Here is a 9,223-nt window from a genome sequence, read left to right as displayed (position 1 = left end):
ATAAATTGGTCTCGGAATACTTCCAGTTCTTCATTAATAGCGAGTGATGTTACTAGCCTGAATGAAATATATTTAATAGATAGCTTTTTAAGCATTGATTTAGGGCAAATTAATTGTTACCCAAATCTACTTGGTCGCACCTTAGATTTAGTATTTTTAAGTAATAATTTAAACTACACATTGCTAAAATGCGATTCACCTGTGACGAAGTCTGACATGCATCATGTTCCGTTAGTCATAACTTTTGAATTTTATAAATTTGCCAAAGTTAGAAACGATACATCATATCTTTCTTTTAATTTTAAGCGTTGCAACTTTTTTGACTTGAACAATCTATTTCTAGAAATTAACTGGGATAGCTTGTTTTACAACTTAGACACTAACAGTTCTTTCGAGAAATTTAGAACAACTGTTGTGGATATTTGTAAACAGTCTATTCCTTTGGTTTCAAAAAAGAAGTACAAAGTTCCCTGGCATAATGCAGCCCTGATGAAAATTCGAAATCTGAGGAATAAGTTTTTCCGCAAGTTTAAAAATATTAAAAATATGGTGTTCTTCGAAAAGTATAAAGAGTTTGAAAAGAAGTTCGCTTGTCTAGATAAATTTTTGCACAGAAATTACATTTTAAGTTTTGAAGAAAACTTAAAAACAAATCCAAAATCGTTTTGGAATTTTGTTAAGTCAAAAAAGTCTGTGTCGAATATTCCGTCCTCTCTCTTCCTTGGCGACAAAGCTGTTGATTCTCCTGCTGATGCGGCAAATCTGTTCGCTGGTTTTTTCATGGCCAACTTCGCGTCTGACTCTGATAACGGTGAAGACATTCGTTTCAACATACAACCATCAATTGATTTTGGAAATCTTGAACTTTCTTCCGAAGATATCGTTAGTGGCATCTCTCGACTTAAACAGTCATCAAATACCGATGTTGATGGTCTGTCTGCAATTTTGTTTAAGCAGTGCGAAGCTCTTGTTTATCCTCTCTTATTAATATTTAATAGTTCCCTGTCCTCGGACACTTTCATTGATGGAAATTGGCTTTTGTTACACCTATTTTCAAGAGTGGCAATAAAAATGACATTAGCAATTACAGACCCATTTCAAAACTTTCCGCCACGTCAAAGCTTTTTGAATGCATCATCCAGGAAAAATTAATATTTTTCGTTAAGAATATGGTATGCCCAGAGCAACATGGCTTTCTTCCGGGACGCTCAACTGTGACTAACCTAGCTATTTTTTCTGATGACTGCATCGCAGCTTTTCAGTCTGGATGTCAGGTTGACACAGTATATACGGACTTTTCTAAAGCATTTGATCGGGTTTCCCATGTAGTCCTGGTCAATAAGCTTGCCTGTATGGGTTTCCACTCAGTGTTTCTAAACTGGATTGAATCGTACCTACGAAATCGCAGTTGTAGGGTCATTGTGGACAATGTCAGGTCTTCTCCTTTCGTTGCCTGCTCTGGTGTTCCACAGGGAAGCATCTTAGGTCCACTTTTCTTCTTATTGTTTATTAATGACATTCGCTCCTGTTTTTCTACAGTAAAATTTTTACTATATGCGGATGATTTAAAAATTTATTCACCCATTTACAGTCACCATGACTCTGAACTGATGCAATTAGATTTGGATAATTTAAGTACATGGTGTAATAGCAATCTGTTAACTCTTAATTTAAAAAAATGTTTTCAGATTACTTTTTCAAAACGCGTTAACGTCATTGAAACCTCATACCATTTATCTAACTCGCCCCTTACAAGGGTTAGTGAAATAAAAGATCTGGGGGTAACTTTTGACTCCAAATTTACTTTCGCAAAACATATTAACCTTTGCATTTCGAAATCGTATGCCATGCTTGCTTTTGTTAGACGTCATAGCTCAGAGTTCACTGACCCTTATACGCTAAAGCTTTTATATACCGCGTTTGTGCGCTCTAAACTTGAGTGCGCTTGTTTTATTTGGTCGCCTTATTATCAGTGCCATATTGCAAGAATTGAACGGATTCAGAAAGTATTTTTATATTTTGCTTTGCGCAGCTTACGCTTTTCTGAACCCATTCCGACTTATGAGTCTAGATGCCTATTGATCAACTTAAAGTCACTGCAGAACAGGAGAATAATTTTGTCGCTGTCGTTTATTTTTGACGTCTTTCGTGGTGCTACTGACTGCCCCATGCTCCTGGAGAGGATTTTCATAAATATTCCTGCCAGAGCCCTTAGGAACTCTGAGTTCTTCAACGTTCGTCTGTTCAAAGCTCTTTATGCAATCAATGCTCCTATTACTAGATCCTTGATTGAGTTTAATAGAATTACTAATTATTTGGAAATAGATTTTTCTTGTTCAAAAGAGTGCTTTTTAAATACAATAAACCCTCTTTATAAGTGAGCCATTTATGTATACTAGTAATTTGCCTACTGTTATCACATATTTCTACTTAGCCTGTAAGATTTTCTATTCTGATTGGCTTAATAAATAAATACTAAATACTAAATCTGTAGATAATTATAGAACAAAAGTACACTTTGGACGGTTTTTCGAAATTGAACTTCGTTTTTGTTTTTTTGGTATTATAAGAATATTGCAGATTTTGAGAGAACAATTCGTAACTCGCGACCCATTTGATGAAATTTTTTTTGAGAGTTGCTGAAGCTTTTCCCTTTACAATCGAAAGATTTTCAGAATAAAATTTGCAAAACAATCAATTCTTTAATAACAATAATTTAAACAATTGCAATTATTTATGGCTCATTCCATCTCAAATCACCCAGGCCGGGGGAAAGTGAATTTAAGTTTGCGATAAAACTTACAGGGATTGTTCCTTGAACAATTTAAGGAGACACGTATTTTTACCTCCCTTTTATTAGCTCGGGATGTAACTATGTAATATTGATGCGCCTAAAAGATGCAGCGATTTCTATTCTCAAGTTGTTGACAGTACGAATGGAAATTATAATAGCGAGGTTTTAGTTTTTTAAACTATTATTTTATTTCTTTTTGCTCAGAAATGCGAATTTTACGAATAATGCATTTTTTTCTTTTTGAGTACGAACGCTTCTGTTTTCCTCTCTTAATAGCAACTTTTGATGAAATCGTTTATAACTGCCGCAAAAAAGCAAGGATTTTAACGATTTTTTTTTTTAAATTGCAGATATTGATCTACTGAATCGATCTAGTGAACTAACCATCAGTAATTATTTATTAATAATTAATTATTGTTTATAAACAAAAAAAAAATTTTTTTTCAAATTGATTTTTTCAAATTGCCACATCTTTATTTTCTCTCAAACTTTTTTGTCTATTAGGGAATAGTATAAACTATTTTTAGTACGAGTAGCAATATGCTAAAATTCGTCATTTTCGAGTTATGATTTTTTTTCTGAAAATGCACTTATATGATGCTAGCAGATTTTCGTGCCAGTTGAGGGCACAAAAATTGTTGCCCATTATGACAAAATTTCCTTGCTGGAAATTTTTTGAGGTTGCCCGATCAGAGCCAAAAGTGTTTCCCAATTGGGCTCTAATTTTGACCCAATTGGGGCCCAATTAGCGATTTGCCCAATCTACCGAAGATTTCCCCAACCAGTGCTCACAATTTGCTCAAGTGAACATGCATACGCAATTAAAACGTTTTTATCGATAAAATCACACATACACACATCAAAATTCCCTACGAAAATAAATATTTTTAAATTCTTTTCTTGAAAAATTTTCCACATACAAATTTTTTGATAAAAAAAATAGTTTTTGAAAATATGCCATCTCAAAGAAAATTGGAAAAAATCACAATGGTAGCTCTGAGTATTGCGCAATATTTAAGTATAATGTTATGGGATGCGCTCTACAATAATTTGAGCTATGAATTTTTTTTTACACCGAAGTTCAGTAAAATGAGTACATTACCAATTTACAAATTTTTTAAACTTTTTTAGAATTTTTTTGAATATGCAGTTTTATAGCCCATTAAATTTTAGTATAATAAAGTGGAAGTTTTAAGCGATTGCAAAACTGCCGTTAATTTTTTTTTAATTTCTCTGAAAACGGTTTTAGGCATTTTCATCGATAAGGAAAAAGTGCAAGGAGCCGTGAGCATAAACAATATTAAAAATCAACGTGTAGCATTACGTATGGTGAACTTATAGTTATAACACAATTAGCTTAAGATCTGGCAACTCACTGTAAGCATTACACCACTTAGTTTTTCCCCACATTAAAAGCTCACCTGCTAGCATTAGCGGGACACTATAAAAACGCGATCCTCTGTGTGCTCGACTTCACTTGTTGGAAGCCGTGCACACGAGAGGTAAGTTTTCCTAATACGTTTATTTCATTGTTGCTATGAGTATAAGGCGAACAGCGCAAAGCTGGTCATTTAGAAAATAGCTTAACAGTGTTTTGTTGTTGTCTTCGTACGGAACAAGGCGATCAGTGCAAAACTGGTCACTTGAACTGTACACACATGTGTATATGTATGTAGATGCGATGCTTTAGACGAACAGCGCAAAGCTGGTCTCTAAGTGGTTGAGTGCATTGCCAGTACTATATAATTAATATGTATGTACATTTATTCTGTTACCCTAGGTTAATTACTCACGCAAATCCTGAGCTATTTCTTGTTTGTCACTACCATTTAATTATTTTGACAATAAAACCACAAAAGTTCACTAAACTGGCGCCCAACTGCGTGGCCAAAATTTTCGATTGACAGAAATATTAATAAAGTCTCGCAAAATCGTGGCCAACCTCTCGTGTGGTTCAGACACACCGATTCGCCGAAGCGAACGCATTGCTAAATTAAACCATACCAATAATATGACGACTTTTAACGCAGAACAGTTTGAAAGGCTCTTACAAGCCGTTAGTAGTTACAATTCTCGACCTGGCTCATTTAGCAACTGCACTGCTCGTTTTAGTGGCGAGCGTAGTTCCACAAAAGTTGAGGAATTTATCGCCGCAATTTCCACTTTTAAGGCGGTTGAAAAGATAAGCGATGTAGATGCTATTAGCGGAATGCCAATGATATTAGAGGGTGATGCAGCAGAATGGTGGCGTGGAGTAAAATCAAAGGCCGAAGCTTTTGATGATATTATTCGCATGCTGCGTGAAGCATTTTCTCCTCCAAAGCCATCGTGGCGTATTTATGTTGAGGTGTTTGAAACAAAACAGCAAAAGAATGAGGCGACGGACATTTTCATCCGGAAAAAGCGCGCACTCCTGTCCCAATTGCATAATGTGCCAGCTGAAGCTGACCAAATTGATATTCTGTTTGGGCTGTTGCACGTACAAATCCGCGATAGGGTGAACCGTCATAAAATTTCGAATTTTGATGAATTGTTGAGCGAAGCTCGTGAAGCAGAGTTCTTTTGGCAAGAACGCAAACAGCACGTTACGCACAATGACGATCATGCTAGCACAAGTAGTTCGGCACGCTGTGGGTTTTGTCGTAAGAAGGGTCATAGCATGGAAGTTTGTTTTAAAAGGAAGAATGAAGAGGCGAAAGAGGCACACGCTGCAAACATAGCACATGCAGTAGCTTTGAAACCTAAATACGCTTGCTACGGATGTAATGCTCCAGGTGTGACCCGCGCTAACTGCCTCAATTGTAGGAAGAAACCAGCAGCAACATCCGAGGTGGTGAACTTTAACTCACTATCCACTTCTATTGGTAGGGAAATTCCCATTGCGAATATACAGCTATTCGGAACACCTGGTCAGGTTTATTTTGATTCGGGTGCTCGAACGAGCGTTGCTAGTGCAAATCTGAAACGCATCATGGACTTTAAAAGATGCGTATATGAAAACGTATACTGTGGCGTTACTCTTGCGGACGGCAGCACGTCGCTGCAGAACTGTCTATCTACTGTATGCAAAATTATTATAGGGGGGCGATGTTTGAACATTCGGTTCATTATCTTACCGAATGCTACTGGTAACAGAACACTGATTGGCGCTGACTTTATGGAGCAGGCAGGAATTGTACTTAACATGGGACAGAGATACTGGTATTACGAAAGTGATCCTACGCATCACTTCGATTTTGCTGATCCATTACCGTTAGAACTAAATATTTTAGAAAGGGTCAAAGTATGTTCGACTAACAACAAGCGCAAGCCAGAGGTAGAAGCAATCCGTGAAATCGATACGTCCAAAGTATACATGTCTGACTTTGAGTATTATGGGCCAGATGTCCCTAACGATTATTCGCCACACACTATTCAGAGTATATTCCGAGATGCTATTCCTCCAGAAATGGTTACACCTGAACGGCCGAAAGGCCCTGGGTTATTTACTGGTGTCGTTTATACCCACAAGTCAACAGATTTGTTCTCAATAGATTTTTATTTTATAAAGGAGACTGATGGAACCGATTTATCAGTACAAGAAAAGAGGCAACTTGAAAAGGTACTTCAAACACATTCAAACGTTTTTGGTCCATCGTCTGAGCCAACGCAGTATGCCCAGCATTTTATAGATACTGGAGATCATGAGCCAGTGTCATCACCTCCGTACCGCTTGTCATTTCCTAGACTGCAGGAACTTAAGTGCGAGATAACGAAGATGCTCGAGAACGACATCATCGAAGAATCTGATTCGCCGTGGGCGTCACCGGTTGTGATGGTGCCAAAGAGAGACGGGGGCACGCGCGTATGTGTCGATTATCGGAAGATAAACTCCATCACAAAGCCAGATAGGTATCCGTTACCCCACATGAACGACTTGCTGCAATCTGCGAAAAGTACTAGGTTTATGACGACCCTAGATTTGCAATGTGGTTACTTTCAGATAGCCGTAGCTGAAAAAGACAGAGATAAAACTTGCCTCATAACACCATTTGGCACATACAGGTTTAAGAGAATGCCTTTCGGTCTTCGAAATGCCCCTGCCACCTTCCAACGCTTAATAGACCGATTTAAAACCGCAGTACCCAATGTAAAAGTTCTAGCGTACCTAGATGATATAATTATCTGTTCGACTACGTTCACAGAACATCTTAAAGAACTGAGTACCGTTTTCGATAAGCTGGACAAGTTTAAATTGCGCATAAACCCTTCAAAATGTCGTTTTTGTTGTGCCGAAGTCAAATATCTCGGTCATGTCCTTACAACAGATGGAATTAAAGTCAATCCTGAAAAAACAAATGCGATCACCTCACGAAAGGAACCTCGAAATATCAAGGAACTGGTGTCTTTTATCCAAACATGTTCCTGGTACCGCCGTTTCATAGATCATTTCGCTGAGATCGTAAAGCCACTTACTGATCTTATGAAAAAGAATGCTGTATGGCAATGGTATGCACCACAAGCTGAAGCATTCAGTAAATTGAAGCAATTACTGGCCAACCCTCCAGTTTTACGTCAAGCAGAAGATAACGTAGCTTTCACCATTAAGACTGATGCGAGTTCTTACGCATTAGGAGCGGTTTTACTCCAGGGGGAGAAGGAGAATGAGCACCCAATCGAATACGCAAGCCGTTTACTAACATCAGCAGAACGCAATTATTCGACGACGGAACGTGAAGCCCTTGCTATAGTATGGGCATGTGCAAAATTTAGAGGATACATTGACGGGGCTGAAATTCATCTAAAGACAGATCACCAACCTCTTAAATGGCTGATGACCATGAAATCGCCATCTGGTCGCCTTGCAAGATGGGCATTACAGATACAGCAGTATAATTTCCAAATCGATTACACCCCCGGTAAAAGCAATTCCGTAGCTGATATGTTATCACGTCCGCCGTGTGTGTCAGAAGACCACCAAACATTAAATTGCATATGTGCTTTTCAAGCAGAACTTCCTCGTAAGAAATCAAATGAACTACGAGCTGAACAGCTTAAAGACGACTACTTAGCGAAGATAATAAATTCTCTGGAGCAAAAAGATGAAAACGTACCCTTATGGTGCAACCGTGGCTACCTTTTGAATGACGGAGTTTTATATCGCTACGCCAATGATGATACTGAAGGAGCTCAACTCGTGATACCCACTCATGAGCGTGCAACTATTTTGAAATTGTATCACGATGAAAGTACTGCAGGACATTATGGTGCCGAGAAAACCATCGATCGAATCGCCAGCCGTTACTTTTGGCCAGGAATGCGCGCCGAAATAACTAAATATGTACGAACGTGTGTCCAGTGTCAGCGCTACAAAGCCTCAAATATGAAACCGATGGGTCTACTCCAGACAACCAGTAGTAAACAAAGGTTTGAAGTTGTAGCCGTCGATCTTTTCGGGCCTTTACCACAGACAGAAGACGGATACCAATGGATATTTATAGTTGAAGATGTAGCCAGCCGATGGGTTGAGCTATTTGCCCTTAAGGAAGCAACAGCAGAAGCTTGTGCAAAAACTCTTGTCGATGACGTTTTCCTCCGATACGGCGTACCAAGACGTCTTAAATCCGACAACGGTGTACAATTTGTTTCGTCCATTATGCAGAAGATAGCCTACAGTATGGGCATACAACAGCTTTTCACACCTGTATATCACCCCGAAGCTAACCCTGTAGAACGCAAAAACCGAGACCTCAAGGCCCAGTTGGCCATACTCGTTCAGAACCAACATAACACTTGGAGCTCTGACTTAGCATCCATCCGTTTCGCAATGAACACTACCAAATGCCAATCGACCGGTTACTCCGCTGCATTCCTCACTTTTGGAAGAGAACTACGCACCTTCGACGATATAGAGCACGATATCAAAGCGATAACAGAGAGCGAGAACTTTATCCCTCAGATTACGCCTTATCTAAGAAGTATGGTGGACACCTTTAACAACGCTAAAGAGATAGAACAAACAATGCAAGACCGTAACAAAGAATATGTCGACAAACGCCGGAGATCTCAAGATGACATCGAAGTAGGAGCCGAAGTTTTAGTGACTACACACGTCCTCAGCCAAGCAGCTAAAGGTATCACCTCGAAATTCGTGCCAAAGCGTGACGGACCGTATGTGGTTGTCCGGAAAATTGGTTCATCGACTTATGAGATCGCCGCCAAATCCGATCCTGACGTTCCACTTGGAGCTTACCATGCGTCCGCCTTGACTTTATATAAGGGTAGCAACGTAAACGAAGATCCACTCCCAGTGCAGCCCCTTCGGAAGAGAGGCCGGCCCCGGAAGTCCTAATCAGTTGGTGATGGTTCGATAGTTTTACTCCTCGAACATCAAGGGGGAGGATGTAGCATTACGTATGGTGAACTTATAGTTATAACACAATTAGCTTA

The sequence above is a fragment of the Rhagoletis pomonella genome, unplaced genomic scaffold (assembly GCF_013731165.1).
Source record: "Rhagoletis pomonella isolate Grant_MI unplaced genomic scaffold, Rhpom_1.0 Rhpom_scaffold_00002, whole genome shotgun sequence".
Taxonomy (NCBI): Eukaryota; Metazoa; Arthropoda; class Insecta; order Diptera; family Tephritidae; genus Rhagoletis; species Rhagoletis pomonella.
This window is presented reverse-complemented; position numbering follows the sequence as displayed.